At 46.1% G+C, this 20,709-nt stretch overlaps 1 protein-coding gene across 4 annotated transcripts in view; it reads right to left on the bottom strand.

Annotated features, from left to right (window-relative positions):
• Nucleotides 1–20,709, bottom strand: part of LOC139385054 (zinc finger protein 536-like) — a 173,880-nt gene that overhangs the window by 126,251 nt on the left and 26,920 nt on the right. For all 4 annotated transcript variants that reach the window (XM_071130097.1, XM_071130095.1, XM_071130098.1 and 1 more), the window contains exon 2: nt 20,584–20,627. The gene's annotated coding sequence lies outside the window, so the exon portion shown is untranslated. The remainder of the gene's footprint in view (nt 1–20,583; nt 20,628–20,709) is intronic.

Here is a 20,709-nt window from a genome sequence, read left to right as displayed (position 1 = left end):
GGCTTTTTTACACGCTCGGATAGGAGTGTAAATCTAATTCAGGTGACAAACAAGCGTCTTAATTATTTTGGAAAATTTAGTCATGCGGAAAATCATATTCACCAGACGATAATGAAGAGGAAACTGAGGAGGGCAACAGAAGTGGATCTATGCCACGCTGTTTGACCTCTGACCCACGCGGCACTACACAGACCCAGATGGAAAGACAAGTGGAAACAATAGCACCCGCACTTATTGGGGGAAATTGGGATACTGCGTAATCGGTCGATAATCCAATGTCCTTGGCAATCAGCTTCAGACTGCCTTTGATAAGAACGAAAGTAATACGTTAGACCATGAACAGACGTTCTGTGACGGACATCTCATGGAACGTACCAAGATAATAACTGTTTTTCCCGACAACTGGAGTGGCATTCTTGCTATTATTTTACTTAGGCCCTTGACACTATGGCTTACAGGGCTTTTTGAGTCTTCTGAAATGTTTCCCCTTGGACAGGTTTCTGAATGCTTATCATGATATTGATTATGACACCCCTCTTCTGCATCAAAGGAGACGTGCCTCTACAAACAGGCGCCTGTGCTTAATTTCATTCTATCAGACCAACAGCCAGTGCATCATAAAATAATTGGCACTCACCACGTTAACCCCTTACCACGTTAACCCCCTTACCACGTTAACCCCTTACCACGTTAACCCCTTATCACGTTAACCCCTTACCACGTTAACCCCTTACAGTGTTAACCCCTTACCGCGTTAACCCCTCACCGCGTTAACCCCTCACTGCGTTAACCCCTCACCACGTTAACCCCTTACCACGTTAACCCCTTACCACGTTAACCCCTTACCACGTTAACCCCTTAACCCCTCACCGCGTTAACCCCTTAACCCCTTACCACGTTAACCCCTCACCGCGTTAACCCCTTACAGTGTTAACCCCTTACCACGTTAACCCCTCACCACGTTAACCCCTTACCACGTTAACCCCTTACAGTGTTAACCCCTTACCGCGTTAACCCCTCACCGCGTTAACCCCTCACCGCGTTAACCCCTCATCGCGTTAACCCCTTACCGCGTTAACCCCTTACCGCGTTAACCCCTTACCGCGTTAACCCCTTACCGCGTTAACCCCTTACCGCGTTAACCCCTTACCGCGTTAACCCCTTACCGCGTTAACCCCTTACCGCGTTAACTCCTTACCGCGTTAACCCCTTACCGCGTTAACCCCTTACCGCGTTAACCCCTTACCGCGTTAACCCCTTACCGCGTTAACCCCTTACCGCGTTAACCCCTTACCGCGTTAACCCCTCACCACGTTAACCCCTTACCACGTTAACCCCTTACCACGTTAACCCCTTACCACGTTAACCCCTTAACCCCTCACCGCGTTAACCCCTTAACCCCTTACCACGTTAACCCCTCACCGCGTTAACCCCTTACAGTGTTAACCCCTTACCACGTTAACCCCTCACCACGTTAACCCCTCACCACGTTAACCCCTTACTGCGTTAACCCCTTACCGTGTTAACCCCTTACCGCGTTAACTCCCTATTCAGCTGTGAATGTACCATCAACGAGCTTACGCTTTCTACGTATTCCCCAAGGTGTATACAGCATTGTGACTTAGTTTTACGCATTTCTGTTGAAGAATAGCCGTATGGGGGCACATTGCGTAAGTGGTCACATGGTGGCTCCGAGAGAGATTCTCGCGTAAAGTGCAAAGGTAGCTATTACTCCAATCGGTCCTAGAGAAAAAGGAATTGTCCCGACGGATATATTATCGAATAGATATTAGAAAAACACCTTGAGGATGGATTCTAAACAACGTTTGCCATGTTTCTGTCGATATTATGGAGCTAATTTGGAATATTTTCCGGCGTTGTGGCGACCGCAATTTCTCAGCCAAACGTGAAGAACAAACGGAGCTATTTCGCCTACAAAAATAATATTTTGGGAAAAAATGAACTTTGGCTGTCTACCTGGGAGTCTCATGAGTGAAAACATCTGAAGTTCATCAAAGGTAAACGATTTAATTTGATTGCTTTTCTGATTTCCGTGACAAGTTTGCCTGCTGCTAGCAAGGCATAATGCTAGGCTATGATAAACTTACACAAATGCTTGTCTAGCGTTGGCTGTAAAGCATATTTTGAAAATCTGAGATGACAGGGTGATTAACAAAAGGCTAAGCTGTGTTCCAATATATTTCACTTGTGATTTTCATGATTAGGAAGATTTTCTAGGAAGATTTATGTCCGTTGCGTTATGCTAATTAGTGTCAGATGATGATAACGGTCCCGTTCACGGGCTGGGCGTCTCTACAGGTTAAATGTGAAGGACTGATCGGTGTAGCAGTCCAAAACGGACATGGGGTTAAAGTGACTCAACTCTCAGAACCACCCCCCAGTTTTGAAAGGAGTTCTGCCAAGTTGACTGTCGCAGATTCAACATGTTTGTTGTGTGTGTGTGTGTGTGTGTGTTCTATGGTGAGAACAATAACGGGTGAATCTTCTCCTCGTGCAGAGCGAGGTAACCCATAGCGTCACGTGACCGTCATAGGGAGTGAGTGACAGAGCCTTGGAGATGTGGTGTGGGGAATCCGGCGACCTTTCCCCGCTCGGCTGCATTGTAAACCACACTCTATTTCCCATCCTACTTTAACAGCCTGTGAGTGGTGTGTAACCCCGAGGTTAAAGAGCAATCTGTAACCAATTAACCATTTGACTAGCAAAGCCTGCATTCCGTGAATGGGAGGAATGCACAGAGCAGTGGAAAACCTCTGACTGGATGCAGGCGTGTTGGTGGTGGCGACAACTGAGCGAGGGGTTACGAGTGAATGGGGAGCGGGGATGATGGGGTTAAAGCCTTCCATGGTGACACTGGGATCCAACACTACCTGGTAAAAACGTCAAACCTGACCACGATTTACGGGGTCTTGTGGTGTGGCCCTGGTAACGAGCCCCAGGCTTGGTACACGACGCCTCCCTCCAACAGGAGAGAGATACATAAAGGGAGAGAGAGAGAGACAGAGTGGGAAGGAGGGAGAGAGTGGAGACAGCGAAAGGGAGCAGAAAGAGCGACGGAAGGAGAGGAGTCTTGGGGGCCGGCTCCCTCCTCTCCATCCATCAGTGTGTCTGCAGCGGGATCAGGGCCGTGTAATGAGCCGTGGGCCCCCTTACACGTGTTGACGTGCCGCAAAATAAGATCTATTTACCTACACGGCCGCTAGCGACTGGAGAGGAACGCACGTTCCGCCCGCTGCCCCACCCCCCAATCTCGGAGGTGAACCCACCCTCTCGAAAAACTCGGAGCTCTGTCTGCTCTGCCTCTGTGGTCAGCCCATATATCTCTGGGGGGGGCAGTCAGAGGAGGAGGAGGAGAGGGGTGATCCTCTTACACAGACAGAAGCAATTGAGCCCTAGTGTCACATGACTTCAAGGCATCGCTGTCAAGGGGGACTGAAACAGTCAAGGAAGTGACCCCGTAAATGTTGCACTTGACCGTGTGGTTCGATTGGACAGGATGTGACTTTCATTAGTAGAACATTATAAACTATTATTCTTGATTTGTGTGGATATAATGTAAAAAGCATCCGCTAAATTAGTATTACAATTGACAATGGTTTTGGATAGATCCATTTTTGACAGTTTACTGAGAGAGCTGATCAACCACAAAGATCTGCTAAGACAACAACTGTAAATGAAGAAAATCGAAGCTCATATCCATAACGTACCATATCTAGCCAAGCTATTTTCTCTTTGTTTGTCTTCCTGTCCACTGTCCAGCCATTTTCACACCACCCGAAATAACTAACAATGCATTTAAAGGGAGAATTAGCAGGAGAGCAGAGGGGAAACGGCCTTTTCACGAGTGTACAGCGGGCCAGAGAGCTCAGCACACAGCCCTGCGTCATAGTGTTCATACTGTACCTACGTGGGAATACGCATCGTAAAAGACGACACCGATTCCACACAGCGTCCTCAGAAAACAAAAGAGAAAGACAGAGTAAGGACAGAGAGAGAGAGATAAAGAGAAAGGACAGAGTGAGAAAGAGAGAGAGAGAGAAAGGACAGAGAGAGAGAGAGAGAGAGAGAGAAAGGATAGAGAGAGAAAGAGCGATAGAAAGGACAGAGAGAGAGAAAGAGAGAAAGACAGAGAGAGAAAGAACAGAGAGAGAGAGAGAGAGAGCAAGGACAAAGAGAGAGAAAGGACAGAGAGAGAGATAAAGAGTTAGAAAGGACAGAGAGAGAGATAAAGAGAGATAGAAAGGACAGAGAGATAAAGAGAGAGCAACAACAGAGAGAGAGAAAGGACAGAGAGAGATAGAAAGAGAGATAGAAAGGACAGAGAGAGAGATAAAGAGAGATAGAAAGGACAGAGAGAGAGATAAAGATAGAAAGGACAGAGAGAGAGAGATAAAGAGAGATAGAAAGGACAGAGAGAGAGAGATAAAGAGAGAGAGAAAGGACAGAGATAGATATAAAGAGATAGAAAGGACAGAGAGAAAAATAGTGATAGAAAGGACAGAGAAAAATAGTGATAGAAAGGACAGAGAGAAAAATTGTGATAGAAAGGATAGAGAGAAAAATAGTGATAGAAAGGACAGAGAGAGAGAGAGAGAAAGAGAAAGCAAGGACAGAGGGAGAAAGAACAGAGAGAGAGAGATAAAGAGAGATAGAAAGAACAGAGAGAGAGAGAGAGATAAAGAGAGAGAGAAAGGACAGAGATAAATATAAAGAGAGATAGAAAGGACAGAGAGAGAGATAAAGAGAGAGCAAGAAGAGAGAGAAAGGACAGAGATAGAAAGAGAGATAGAAAGGACAGAGAGAGAGAAAGATAGAAAGGACAAAGAGAGTTAAAGATAGAAAGATAGGACAGAGAGAGAGATAAAGATAGAAAGGACAGAGAGACAAAGATAGAAAGATAGGACAGAGAGAGAGATAAAGAAAGAAAGATAGGACAGAGAGAGAGAAAGAAAGAAAGAAAGGACAGCGAGATAGATAAAGATAGAAAGGACAGAGAGAGAGATAAAGATAGAAAGAAAGGACAGCGAGAGCGATAAAGATAGAAAGGACAGAGAGAGAGATAAAGATAGAAAGATAGGACAGAGAGAGAGATAAAGATAGAAAGGACAGAGAGAGAGATAAAGATATAAAGATAGGACAGAGAGAGATAAAGATAGAAAGGACAGAGAGAGAGATAAAGATAGAAAGGACAGAGAGAGAGATAAAGATAGAAAGAAAGGACAGCGAGAGCGATAAAGATAGAAAGGACAGAGAGAGAGATAAAGATAGAAAGATAGGACAGAGAGAGAGATAAAGATAGAAAGGACAGAGAGAGAGATAAAGATATAAAGATAGGACAGAGAGAGATAAAGATAGAAAGGACAGAGAGAGAGATAAAGATAGAAAGATAGGACAGAGAGAGATAAAGATAGAAAGATAGGACAGAGAGAGAGATAAAGATATAAAGATAGGACAGAGAGAGAGATAAAGATAGAAAGGACAGAGAGAGAGATAAAGATAGAAATATAGGACAGAGAGAGATAAAGATAGAAAGGACAGAGAGAGAGATAAAGATAGAAAGGACAGAGAGAGAGATAAAGATAGAAAGAAAGGACAGCGAGAGCGATAAAGATAGAAAGGACAGAGAGAGAGATAAAGATAGAAAGATAGGACAGAGAGAGAGATTAAGATAGAAAGGACAGAGAGAGAGATAAAGATATAAAGATAGGACAGAGAGAGATAAAGATAGAAAGGACAGAGAGAGAGATAAAGATAGAAAGATAGGACAGAGAGAGATAAAGATAGAAAGATAGGACAGAGAGAGAGATAAAGATATAAAGATAGGACAGAGAGAGACAAAGATAGAAAGATAGGACAGAGAGAGAGATAAAGAAAGAAAGAAAGGACAGCGAGATAGATAAAGATAGAAAGGACAGAGAGAGAGATAAAGATAGAAAGAAAGGACAGCGAGAGCGATAAAGATAGAAAGGACAGAGAGAGAGATAAAGATAGAAAGATAGGACAGAGAGAGAGATAAAGATAGAAAGGACAGAGAGAGAGATAAAGATAGAAAGATAGGACAGAGAGAGATATAAAGATACATTGGGGAAAACAAGTATTTGATACACTGCTGATTTTGCAGATTTTCCTACTTACAAAGCATGTAGAGGTCTGTCATTTTTATCATAGGTACACTTCAACTGTGAGAGACGGAATCTAAAACAAAAATCCAGAAAATCACATTGTATGATTTTTAAGTAATTAATTTGCATTTTATTGTATGACATAAGTAATTGATATATCATAAAAGCAGAACTTAATATTTGGTACAGAAACCATTGTTTGCAATTACAGAGATCATACGTTTCCTGTAGTTCCTGACAAGGTTTGCACACACTGCAGCAGGGATTTTGGCCCACTCCTCCATACAGACCTTCTCCAGATCCTTCAGGTTTCGGGGCTGTCGCTGGGCAATACGGACTTTCAGCTCCCTCCAAAGATTTTCTATTGGGTCTGGGGACTGGCTAGGCCACTCCAGGACCTTGAGATGCTTCTTACGGACCCACTCCTTAGTTGCCCTGGCTGTGTGTTTCGGGTCGTTGTCATGCTGAAAGACCCAGCCACGACCCATCTTCAATGCTCTTACTGAGGGAAGGAGCTTGTTGGCCAAGATCTCGCGAAACATGGCCCCACCCATCCTCCCCTCAATACGGTACAGTCGTCCTGTCCATTTTGCAGAAAATAATGATGTTTCCACCTCCATGCTTCACGGTTGGGATGGTGTTCTTGGGGTTGTACTCATCCTTCTTCTTCCTCCAAACACGGCGAGTGGAGTTTAGACCAAAAAGCTCTATTTTTGTCTCATCAGACCACATGACCTAGTCCCATTCCTCCTCTGGATCATCCAGATGGTCATTGGCAAACTTCAGACGGGCCTGGACATGCGCTGGTTTGAGCAGGGGGACCTTGCGTGCGCTGCAGGATTTTAATCCATGACGGCGTAGTGTGGTTACTAATGGTTTTCTTTGAGACTGTGGTCCCAGCTCTCTTCAGGTCAGTGACCAGGTCCTGCCGTGTAGTTCTGGGCTGATCCCTTACCTTCCTCATGATCATTGATGCCCCACGAGGTGAGATCTTGCATGGAGCCCCAGACCGAGGGTGATTGACAGTCATCTTGAACTACTTCCATTTTCTAATAATTGCGCCAACAGTTGTTGCCTTCTCACCAAGCTCTTTGCCTATTGGCCTGTAGCCCATCCCAGCCTTGTGCAGGTCTACAATTTTATCCCTGATGTCCTTACACAGCTCTCTGGTCTTGGCCATTGTGGAGAGGTTGGAGTCTGTTTGATTGAGTGTGTGGACAGGTGTCTTTTATACAGGTAACGAGTTCAAACAGGTGCAGTTAATACAGGTAATGAGTGGAGAACAGGAAAGAAAAACTAACAGGTCTGTGAGAGCCGGAATTCTTACTGGTTGGTAGGTGATCAAATACTTATGTCATGCAATAAAATACAAATGAATTACTTAAAAATAATACAATGTGATTTTCTGGATGTTTGTTTTAGATTCCGCCTCTCACAGTTGAAGTGTACCTATGATAAAAATTACAGACCTCTACATGCTTTGTAAGTAGGAAAATCTGCAAAATCGGCAGTGTATCAAATACTTGTTCTCCCCACTGTAGATAGAAAGGACAGAGCGAGAGATAAAGAGAGATAGAAAGGACAGAGAGAAAGAGAGATAGAAAGGACAGAGAGAGAAATAAAGAGAGCAAGGACAGAGAGAGCAAAAGGACAGAGAGATAGAAAGGACAGAGAGAGAGAAATAGTGATAGAAAGGACAGAGAGAGAAAGGACAGAGAGAGATAACGATTGATAGAAAGGACAGAGAGAGAAATAGTGATAGAAAGGACAGAGAGATAGAAAGGACAGAGAGAGAGAAAGATTGATAGAAAGGAGAGAGAGATATAAAGAGAGAGCAAGGACAGCAAGAGATAGAAAGAGAGATAGAAAGGACAGAGAGAGAGATAAAGATTGATAGAAAGGACAGAGAGAGATATAAATATTGATAGAAAGGACAGAGAGAGATATAAAGAGAGATAGAAAGGACAGAGAGAGAGATAAAGATTGATAGAAAGGAATGAGAGAGATATAAAGAGAGAGCAAGGACAGCAAGAGATAGAAAGAGAGATAGAAAGGACAGAGAGAGAGATAAAGAGAGATAGAAAGGACAGAGAGAGAGATAAAGATTGATAGAAAGGACAGAGAGATAAATATTAATAGAAAGGACAGAGATAGATATAAAGAGAGAGCAAGGACATAGAGAGATAAAGATTGATAGAAAGGACAGAGAGAGAGATAAAGATTGATAGAAAGGACAGAGAGAGATATAAAGAGAGAGCAAGGACAGCAAGAGATAGAAAGAGAGATAGAAAGGACAGAGAGAGAGATAAAGATTGATAGAAAGGACAGAGAGAGATAAAGATTGATAGAAAGGACAGAGAGAGATAAAGAGAGATAGAAAGGACAGAGAGAGATAAAGAGAGATAGAAAGGACAGAGAGATATAAAGAGAGATAGAAAGGACAGAGAGAGAGAAAGGACAGAGAGAGAGAAAGAGTGAGAGCTGTGCTGTGCTGTTGGGCGAAAGAGAATGCGACTAATAATGAGACATCTATTTTACCCACCAGCCCTCTGTGTGCAGCGCCTCGATGATACGCCTGTTTTCCTCCGGCCCCCATTATCAGTGCACTTGAACCCGGGATAACAATGAGTTCATAGAGATTGAGAAGTGCCGGGGCCTTAATTGTATGTATTTAGTCACGCAAACCGAGGCAATGGCCTGAGAATGGCTAGTTAGCCAATGACATCATTTAGCTTCAGAGTTGACTCAATGGGGCTGGAGCAAATGTGCACTGTTGCCACGTCCACCAGGCTCTGCTCGCTGTGTCAAAGAACTGTCTGTCTCATATCTACAGTGCTATCGCCCCTCTGCAGTACAGGACATATTTGGTGTTTTCAGAACCAGTAGGTCTCCCAAGATCCCTCCGGCGGTGTCTCCGTCTTCATTGTCAACACCTTCTTCTTTAAAGAGAAGATGCTTTGAGAACTATGCCAGTTGTGTTGTTGTTGTTTTTTGCGTGGCGTGCGTGTGTTTGTGTGGCGTGTGTGTGCGCGTCCTTTGTCAATCAACGGTGGATGTTTTTGGCGGCACAAAGCCGATGATCGCATCATAATGTTATTGTGCCTGACTTGCTCGGCACAAAGAGGGAAGGGAGCGTGTTCTCAAGCAGGGATGTCAGCACTTGAAAAATCAATCACCATCTGGGCTCATTTCATACAAGGGAGAGAGAGAGAGAGAGAGAGAGAGAGAGAGAGGGAGGAACAACCAACAGCTCCCGTTTGGCCAGAAACAACAGGCTAGGCCCAAACCTAAGAAAAGCATTATGGCAACATCGGGGCCTTATCCACAGCAATGAGGCGGCACTGTGCGAAAAGCAGCTCGGCATTAGCTGAGCGCAAGGTCACAGAAAGCAAAACACGGATAAGAGTAGAGGGAGCACAGATTCACCTGCTTGGCTAACACCACAGCTCTGTTTATTCTTTGCCATTCCAACGACTAGCTCCATGGTTGTACCGGCGCTTCATACGTAATTGATCTTCTGAACTTAAAATGATCAAATCGTAAAGGGGGGGGGGGGGGGGGCACTGAAACACTAAAGCTCCACATTTTGGAGAAGGCTGGGGGGGGGCGGGGAGGGGGGGCATAATTTCTGCTGCGGCGTTGCCTCCTTTCAGTGGCACAGCTGTGTGAAAAATACCAGTTAGAAAAGATGCTGAGGCAGCAAAAGCATTTAATAGTCAACAAACAGTTATCTAAGCCCATGTCCAACAACTAGACACCGCCATAATGTGACCTACATACTAAGTGAATAAGAATTTTTTACATCAGGGAGGGGGCGAACAGAACAGAGCTCATTCAGCTGACAGTAATTAAATAGCAAGTATTCCTTTTCACTGGTCTTTCGCCTCTCTCCCAGCTAAGAAAGTATAATGTAACAGAACATATTGTGCCATATTAAGTATTCTACTCTTTTCTTTGTGTTTTTTTGTTCTTGGTTCTTTGGGATTTAATGGAATGACAAGTCAGGGGAGGGTTAGCCTGAATTTTTCCAAGGACGTGGGATGGATTCTAACACTGTTCCATTCTTGCCTAAGCTGGGGGATGAACCCGCTGACCTGGAGCCAGCGTGCCACATTGGAAGAACAAAAAAAAAATGTCATATGTAAGTCAGAGGGGAATGAGTTCAGACGGACCCGTGGACCACTAGTCCGTTCACACACACACACACACACACACACAATACACACACACGCACATCCATACCCTACATCCCCAGCCTTCCGCCTGCATGCCCACCTCCCTTGAAGATGAATGTGAGAGTGAAACCCAAACCAGCCATGCTCTCAGATCAGGTAGGTCCGTTCCAGACAAAAAACTGCAGAAGGATGATAAAAGAGGGGGAGCGGGCGAAACAGGCGATACGCCGGCCGCCAGAACAAAGCAGGTGTCCGTATTAATGCACCATCGAGCACTTGGAACCCTGCACCTCAATACAGGAGGAGGAGGAGGAGGATGAGGAGGAGGGGCAAGACGGGAAGGGCGAGCACAGTGAAAGAGCAAAGTCAGTAGAAGAAAACTTTTCAACCAATTGGAATAAGGAGAAAACAAGTCAACGGGTGACATTGTGGTGGACAACACCATAAACCTCCCATTGGGATGAATCATCAGTGGAGCTCTTCATTCTGTCTGTGACCAACAGGTCATCGGTTTGAATTGGCTTTATTTCTTAAAAACAGACAGACATATATATACACAGGACAAAATGACACGTCGGACGTTAGACAATGTAACGGGCAGTCGTGAACACCGGGTGACATAATGAAAGGACAAAGGAAGCGATCAAGTTAGTAAGGGCCACAGCATTGGCCCCCCATGGAGAGCCTCACATTCTTTAAATAACTGCTGATGAGTCACTGTGGCATTTGCGTTCCTCAAGTCCTGAAACAGGATTGGGTTTGGGTTTTCATTAGACAACAACGGGCAAAAAGGCAATAAAAAAAAGAGGGGGGAGAGAAGAACGAGAGAGGCAGAAAGAAAAAATACATTTTGGCAGATCAATTACCACACCTCAGGGGCGTCTTAATTGAATTCTCCTCTACAGCTGCCACATATTCCTCTGGTTGTAGGTGTCTACGGCATTTGCATAAACGTGCCTCCAATTTGATGCCGAAAAAAAGAGGTTGCGAAGCACCCAGAACAACAAAAACATCCAACCAGAAAAGAACAACGGCTGTTTAAATAGGGATAAGGTGGATTCTAGGAGTCAACCTGGGATGTGTTATTGAGAAGTGCATTACAAAAAAGATCCTTCTATCCACACAGCACCCCCCCCATTGTGTGGTTTTGGAAAAACACTGATAAAAAGCAAGGTTAAAGAATCCACTGTGCGATTTAACATGCTCCCCCATTCCATCATACCATCATACCAGATACTCCACAGCTGTCTCTCTTCTTGTTGTTCTCCTTCGGTGTAGCAACGTCTCAGCGTCCTGGGTGTCTAACTCACATCAGGTTCTCTGTCCCATGAGAGTTCTATTTTTTACAAGCCCTGTTTCATCACAACGCTGCTATTTTTAGGCCCCGAATTTGAAATCTGGTCACAGAAATCAGGCTCCATTCAGGAGAGGGCCTTTGTAGAACTTAAATACACCCCAATGTGTCCTTCAACAAAGACCTCTCCGTTTTACTCTCCCTTTAATGCTTTAAGTTTAGGATTGTTAGTTGGTTCTGTGGGTGGGTTTTCTCTCTTTTTTAGGCATTAGACCGGCTAGCTATTCAACACCACAGTGTCTATAAAAATTCATCAGGATTAAAATGACCTCAGACGCAAAATGAAAGTTCCTAAAGTACACAATGGGGGCTGTCTTTTTGACACATTCTCCGGGCCTTGGGAACAGTATTGTTTCCTGACAAAGTGTCCCTGCCTTGACAATGAGCACCTTTCAGGCCCACACAGGGTCTGCCTTTAGAGCCGGAGAGGGAGACGTATTTCACATATCAATCAAAGAGGAGAGAAAGACCCTCGTCGGGGTAAAAGTGGCCCTTCAGAAAACCTGAACAGATCAAAATGGAGTAAATGCTATTTCCCTCTTATTGTGGCCATCCAGCTGTGTTTTATCAGATGAGGGAAGTATGGAAGTGAAAGGGAGCCCTCATTCTTAATCGTATTTCTCTTCCCATTGCAGTAAGGGAGAACGGGGCGTGACAAAGAGAATGAAACGCATCTCATCAGGTCGTGATTCCTGGGGTGACCTATATCTTTAGTTAAGTGTATCACAAATATAGGAACCCATTTTTTTTTTTACATTTACATTTGAGTCATTTAAGCAGACGCTCTTATCCAGAACCGCTTACAGTAGTGAGTAAACACATTTGTCATACTGGTCCCCCACGGGAATCAAACCCGCAACCCTGGCATTGCAAGTGCCAAGCTCAACTGAGCCACGCGGATTATACAAGTGTAATTACATAAGCGTGGCTAGAACACGATGTCAGCAAGACCATCTGTGATGAGTATGTGTATACTGTACTGTACTATATGTATGTGTGTATATATATATATATATATATATATATATATATATATATATATATGGGTTCCTATATTTGTATATATATATTTGTATATATATATATATATATATACTTTGTGTGCACGTACGTGCATGTGTGTTCTTTACACACCCAGTGCAGTTAGTTGGTGTAATGAGCACACGGTGTGTACATCAGGCCATCATTGCCACCCACTGAGCCAGCCAGTCGCGCCACCGTCGCTAATCACGCTAAAAAATGAATTGCGTGTCTGTGTTGGTAATTCCAAATGGCATTTGGCTACCTCCGCCTAGATTTATGATACACATATAAATATAGTATTTCTGGACAGGTGGATTAATAGGCTTTCTTAAAGGGCTTCTTTATAGGTCAGTGCCTGCGTGTAACCCCCCCCCCAAAAAAACTAAATCTCATCTGCGCCTCAATTCATTACAGCACAGGAGGAGAGGAACACAGAAGGGGAGAGAGCACAGGGCTGAGAAAATGATGCCTCTAGTGAGTGAACTGTGAACATGCACGCACACTGCTGTACGCGTTGATGTGTGTAAATCTGTGTCATCGTGTTGATGGGCCTCTGTAAGTAGTAGTATGAAATTGCATTAGTAGTTACTGTATTTGTTCAACCTACAGCGTGAGTGGTATTTTGAAATTGGGATGTTCTGAATTTGTAGAATTGGGGACATGGCACCCTTGGACACAGACTTATCTTAAACCTAATTAGATCATGATAATAGCTTTAGGGCCTCGGTGATAAATGGTTGGCCTGTGGATCGGAACCTTTCCTCAGTTCCAGGTTGTGCACATTGTGCGTATACAGTAGTTCAGCGTTAGATTTTGCAAAACAGACAGAGCCTAAATGTTAGTAAGGTTAGATTTGTGTTTGATTAAAAGTAAAGGCTTTGTATGGGTCTAATATTGACCTCATCATTTACCCGTTGTTTTCGTGTTGGCACGTCTGCTGGCATTTCACTGCCATCCGCAAAGTGCACGCCACCCCTCCCAGTGTCGTCTCCTATGACATAAGAGATTCATAAACACCCTGAAACCCTGGAGGGCAAACCCGATTCACTGTGTATTAGTGATGGGTCATTCCCTCTTTTCACTCTCCTCCAAAGCCATGGCTTCTCTTCTGAGCCTCTGTCCTGTAGTGTTAGCCAGCCTGCCCAGCGTTTTCCCCGGCCCTCCCTCCCTCCCTCGCTTGCTTTCCCAACCGTCATCCACTTCAATGTTCCACGTTTTATTATTTTGAGAGAACATGCATTCCTCTTGTGGGAAAACTTTTCCCCTCAGTGTCATCTGCGTCATGACGAGTTAATGTTGCAAGGCGACATCTATCTTTTTCCAACACCTTGAGGGCATCTTTTAAATGGAGGAATTTGGTCATTATGTGACATTAACCTCATTAGAAAACGCACTTTAACTGCTCGGAGATTAAATTGATTTACAGCTGCCATTTCCAGGACTGCTCTCGATCAACTGTTAAACTATCCTTTTTATGGGCCAGACTCCGCTGTGTGCCTTTTCTCTCCCTCCCACTCCTTGTATTAATGCCAGGTATGTATTCCTATAAAGGAGGTGGGAAACTTGTTTTATGCCACTGTGGTTTAATGTGAAAAATCCCCTACATAAGTGAGCCTCTCCCAGGCGCTCACAATAGAGAATATGATCTGGCTGAGACGGGCGTGTGGCGCGGTGAATCCATCCGCTCCGTTTGTGTGGCTAAATGTCAGCGCTCTGCCTCTCTGCTCCTGACAGCTCAGGTTTACGTGGCCGTTTAAGCATAACACGCACACTGTATTTCTTTGATGAATCAATAACCCTACCATTTCTGTGCACCAGCCGCCCTCCATCTGGGAGAATTGATCCCCGCGGATGGAGTGATACCGCCCTCCCTCCATCCCTCCATCGTTCCACCGCACTTTTGACACATAAATAAAATATGTTGGCCTTTTTTCTTCTTCAATTGGCCACAATGTTGATCCTGAGGAATATGGCGCAGGTCACATGGTAGCATCAAGGGAGGATCACTGGCGCCTCCCACAAAATCCCTGGAACTTTCCAGCAACGCATTTATTAGAGTGAATGAGTCTTCTAAAGAATGGCATTACAAAATAATGTGGTCGCTAAATTATTTAAGCATTTTTGCCATAATGCTTCACTTCATAACCACAGAACTATGTACACCCACACACACACGCACGCACATGCACGCACACAGGCACGCACGCACGCGCGCGCACACACACACACACACACACACAGAATTAAAGCAAATCCATTTAATGTCATCATCCAAATTTAGAAAAGGAAAAGATGAGAGAAGGCGGGGGGGGGGTGGTGCAGCGAAGGTGGGGGGGTGCAGAGAAGGTGGTGGGGGGGGGGGGGGGGTGCAGCGAAGGTGGGGGGGTGCAGAGAAGGTGGTGGGGGGGGGGGGTGCAGCGAAGGTGGGGGGGTGCAGAGAAGGTGGTGGGGGGGGGGGGGGGGGGTGCAGCGAAGGTGGGGGGGTGCAGAGAAGAGAAGGTGGGGGGGCGGTGCAGATAAGAGAAGGTGGGGTGGTGCAGAGAAGAGAAGGTGTGGGGGCGGTGCAGATAAGAGAAGGTGGGGTGGTGCAGAGAAGAGAAGGTGTGGGGGCGGTGCAGATAAGAGAAGGTGGGGGGGCGGTGCAGATAAGAGAAGGTGGGGGGGCGGTGCAGAGAAGGTGGGGGGGCGGTGCAGAGAAGAGAAGGTGGGGGGGCGGTGCAGAGAGGGTGGGGGGGCGGTGCAGAGAAGAGATAGTGGGGGGGCGGTGCAGAGAAGAGATAGTGGGGGGGGGGCGGTGCAGAGAAGCGATAGTGGGGGGGGGGTGCAGAGAAGGTGGGGGGCGGTGCAGATAAGGTGGGGGGGCGGTGCAGAGAAGAGATAGTGGGGGGACGGTGCAGAGAAGAGAAGGTGGGGGGGCGGTGCAGAGAAGGTGGGGGGGGGGCGGTGCAGAGAAGAGAAGGTGGGGGGGTGGTGCAGAGAAGGTGGGGGGGGGGCGGTGCAGAGAAGAGAAGGTGGAGGGGCGGTGCAGAGAAGAGAAAGTGGAGGGGCGGTGCAGAGAAGGTGGGGGGGGGCGGTGCAGAGAAGAAAAGGTGGAGGGGCGGTGCAGAGAAGAGAAGGTGGAGGGGCGGTGCAGAGAAGAGAAGGTGGAGGGGCGGTGCAGAGAAGGTGGGGGGGGGCGGTGCAGAGAAGAGAAGGTGGAGGGGCGGTGCAGAGAAGAGAAGGTGGGGGGGCGGTGCAGAGAAAGCGGGTGGAGGGCGATGTTAACTCCATCACACTACTATATTTAGGTGTCAGGCTCACAAGCCATCCTGACTTTAATATAAATAGATATAAATCAACATGTGGGGCACTGTGTTTTACCCGCTATCAACAGATGAGTGCCACATGTTATCCCACACCTCCTCAACATATTCAGGGAGTGATGGTGAAAGCATTTCTGTGGCCGGGTTCGAAACAGCTGCTAGGTGAACTAACCTTGGTGTGGCATGCCAGGGGCCCCACCTCCAGAGTGTCCACTGCTGCCCTGCCACTCTCCCCCTGTGACCTGCCTCCTGGCTGGGTTGCTGCAGTCCTGTGTGCCCCCACTACCACCACCACCCAGGCTCAGCTCAGGTCAGGGCTGTTGCCACACACAGCCCCTCTAGTCAGAGCCTCTGGTGCCTAATTAGGGAGGAGGGATGGAGGAATGGAAGGATGGAGGGAAGGAGAGCCAGCTTGGACTTTAAGAGACTAACCCACCTCTGCCATAACGGAGCACTTATGGGATTAAAGGGGCATTAGCGTTGATATGCCCATGTAGGCCGTCTGTATATTTATATAGGGCCAGATGATGCAAACTGAGAGGCAGCCACGACAACTGTTGTCTGTGCACTCATCATTATCATAATCACCTTCATCATCGTCATCATCATCACCCCACACAGATTGCATCATGGGAATAAATGTGTGGTGCCACCAGACGCGTGGAGCTTATTCCATGTCAGCGCCACTCTCTTTCCCCCCTCCCTCTCTCTCCCTCCCCCACCTCCCTCTCTCTCTCTCTCTCTCTCTCTCTCTCTCATTTTCTTTCCCCCCTCCCTCTCTCTTCCCCCCCCTCTCTCTCACTCTCTCTCTACCCCCTCCCTCTCTCTTTCCCCCCTCCCTCTCTCTCTCTACCCCCTCCCTCTCTCTTTCCCCCCTCCCTCTCTCACTCTCTCTCTACCCTGTCCCTCTCTCTTTCCCCCCTCCCTCTCTCTCTCTCTCACTCTCTCTCTACCCCATCCCTCTCTCTTTCCCCCCTCCCTCTCTCTTTCCCCCCTCCCTCTCTCTCTCTCTCTCTCTCTATCTCTCTCTCTCTCTCTCTCACTCTCTCTCTACCCCTCTCTGTCTACCCCCTCTCCTTCCCTTGCGCTCATTCTCTCTCCGTCTCTTAACCCCCCCTCTAAATGCCTGACTCACTCCAGACTGTGACGCTCTGCTTAGCTCTGGTCTGGTCTACTCTGGGTCCTGGAAGGAAACTGCTGAGCTCACAGCATCCACCACCACCACCACCCACCCACCTCCTCCTCCTCCCCCTCCTCCTCCTCCTCCTCTCTCACCCCCCTCCTGAAGGATTTCCCCTATTAAGAGGGATGGGTCGATGAGGAGGAGCTAGAGGAGGAACAGGTGAGTCTACTGAATGGTAATGAGTCTGAATCTCTCCTTTGACTGGTCCATTTATGAGGACATAAACAAAGGTACTTTTCAACAGTAACCTTCCAGTCTTGGGTCCCCGTACAGTACCAGGGGGAACGTTTCTTTCATGCACATAAAACATGCAGAAAATACTCATCACATGGAGTGCATATCAAAGTCGGTAAATAACATTTTGACATTGTTATTTACAACCGACAAGCTTTTTGTCTATAAATGTAATCAGACATTAGTAAATATGCTGACTCAGAAAGGCTGTTTTCTCCAACTGTTTATTGGTTACTCTCCGCTTATTTATGTGCGCCCTACTAAACAAAGACCTCCCACCATAACAAGAACAACAGTGTTGAACGCAGCCGAGTGTTTGATCTTGACATGTCTAAGTGACCACAGCTATCCCAACTACAGAGGGCTGGATGAACTGCGTGGTCAGAGGCATGTGCAGTGTGTGCATTTGTTGAGATACACTAAACTCTGGCCCATATTGTTTGGCTTTGAAATGGTTTCGTTTGATTTTCTCTGCTTGGAACCGGATACTTGAGACAAAAAAAAAGCAGTGGCTCAATTCACGTTATCCTTAATGGAGTAGGATACATTCTGAACCATAGCATTTGAGAATGGAAAAATACATATGTGGGGTGAAAAGAGTGTTTTTGATGTCAAGTGTTAACAGCTGTGCTTGGTTCTGGGAGTGTGGAGGTCGGAGTGTGGTTTGACTCCGGGGTCAGGTGCCCCCCCCACCTGCCCGCCTCAGCTGCCCCTTGCTAAATGGAAACGAGATGTGATATTGTTCTAGTCATCACAGCCATCTGATGTCAATTTCACACAGTGGTGGGACCCTCCACAAGCTGGTCCATACCACCAACTACACGAGTAATAAACAAAACCAAGATAGGAACACACACACGCGCACAAGCTTCCTTTCTGTGTCTCGATGTCTCTCTCTCTGTCCTCAATCTCTTCCTTTCCCTCTGTTACAGTCTCCCGATCTATCTCTCCCTCCCCCTCTACCCACACTGGGATAAGTCATGAGGAAATTGATGCCCATGTTTTGTCCGACCACCTGTTCATTCTGGATACAAGTCTAAGAACCCAGTAAGGGTTAACCCTCTTTGGGGAGCGAGCGGGGGAGGTAGTTGGCACCCCAGTCAGAAACGTGCCCCCACGAGTGGCAGGCTGGCTCAGACCGTCCGGCTGGGTGGGACGGGAGCCCAGTCTTGGACCGGTCCACATCTCCCCCAAATCCTCCAGTCGCTCCAAACAGAGTCAGTATGCTGCCCCTCCTTTACCCCCCCCCATCCTATCCCAACCAGGAAATCATTGTCTCGGTCAATTTACATGCATTTATCTACGTTTTGAAGGACTCTTACCGTATGAAACCACAATGGTCTCGAAGGCTGTATGATCACCAACACGTGTAGACTATTCATGGAGAAAATAAAAGAAACATAACATTTTATATGAGATCATATTTTAATTATATTTTTAACCCATTGGCTGTTGGTTTAATGACTGAACATGATGTCTAGAACCACTCAGTGTGCGTCTAAAATGATAAACGATTGCCGTGCACTTGAAGCTCACATGTCCCTCACTCTGATCGAACACAAAGCCACCAGTGAACAATGGAGGCAGGGAAGCAGCGTTGTGTTACCTGCAGCGTGAGAAGACTCTCACATGTCCAAATCACCTCACACCACCACCGACTTGCCACCACTCGTCAAACTCACACAAAGTCATAGGAGCGGAAATAGGAAACCATTCTCACTAAAAACCTTCACAATCATCTCCTGAGAGAAAACAGCGCTCTTGTTTTTTTTTTACTGAAAAAGGACAAATATTTTAAGAGGCAATGAATTTGGTGGAGCTGGATAGGATGTTGGTATATGTTTTACTAAAGGCAATATAATTGCATACTATTATTAGATCACATTAATCATGGCTGCGCCAAAGGCACTGACAGCAGCACTGAAAAGGATTGAAAATGTTGGTAATGGATATAAATTACCCATTGTGTGATAAAAGGATTTTTGTTCACTAAGAAGGTAGGGATAAAACAGGAAACCTCTGAATGCATGTGTATAAAATATTGAATAATACAGGCTATCTGAGTGGGATTAACATTCACAGCGAATCCGATAGTAATAGTTTGACAATTAAAAGTGGACTAAACCCATTCAGTTAGAGAGGAGGATGGCGAGGTAGGAGAGTTGTTTTGACAGAGGTCTGTCAGTTGGCACGGCGATAATGAGTCACATCTCTCCTATATACGGTTATTTATTGCCGACTTGGCTCGCAAACAAAAGATCAATAATTTGGAGCAAATCTAATGTTGCCCCTGGCGCTAATATGGTCATCCATCACATCTGCCATCTTCATGTGGGAGATGGACTGAATTTGTGTTTATTTGAGATCAAATGCAATTACATCATATAGCTTTAATAACATCTGAGCCCCCCTGTGAATATGTGTGGGTTTTTGATCATGCGTATGCATATACAGTATGCTTGTGAGATGTGTCACATACGTGTACATTCGAATATATTTACTGCTATAAGACGTGTTTCCACATCAATCTTAATTTCTTTCCACAGTCCTACATTTTGAAATATGAAGTGTGTCAACAGTCTATCCCCCCTTAGACGGCAAACGCACAAACATCCCTCACACAAATACACACATAGCACGGCCAGTCCCCCATTGAGACAACACAGAGCTAGTGAGGAGATCCCTCACTGACAAGCCCTGGGTGAGCCAGCTTAAGTCCACCTGGGCTCTGTCTGACTGTCTGCCTCTCAGAGTGAGGTGTGAGTCTGGCGAACGACAGACAGAGGTCATCTGTCACAGAGGATCCCTCCTGCCTAAGTGTTGCCCCACACACCTCCAGAGAAGGCCCTCGCAGGTAGACTAATAAGCATAAGGCACAGGGAGAGGCCCCACAGAGCCCCAAAGCACCTCCTCACACGACATCCCTCTCCCACTGTCACAGGCCCAGGACACTAACCTAACGACCTGCACTGCGTTTGATGATGACGCACACCACGAGCCAAAATGAAGCCATTTAAACGGGTATAGTCCCTAAAAAATAAATCAATTAAAATTGTAGATGGGTGTTGTTTTTGAGATAAATGGGGAATATGGAAATGTCAGTTGGGTCCAATTTCTCAGTCTCACCTCTATGTGGTATAACAGAAATACAGTAAGCATGGTTCCTCACCTAATGTGTTTTCTTTGGGTCTTCTAATTGACATCCGTAGATCACTGGAAAAGCAAATAACAGAGAGAGAGAGCGAGAGAGAGAGAGAGAGAGAGAGAGAGAGAGAGCGAGAGAGAGAGAGAGAGA

The sequence above is a fragment of the Oncorhynchus clarkii genome, chromosome 26 (genome assembly GCF_045791955.1).
Source record: "Oncorhynchus clarkii lewisi isolate Uvic-CL-2024 chromosome 26, UVic_Ocla_1.0, whole genome shotgun sequence".
In the NCBI taxonomy this organism is placed as follows: domain Eukaryota; kingdom Metazoa; phylum Chordata; class Actinopteri; order Salmoniformes; family Salmonidae; genus Oncorhynchus; species Oncorhynchus clarkii.
The sequence above is the reverse complement of the archived record's forward strand: the minus strand, read 5'-3'. Positions and strand labels throughout refer to the sequence as shown.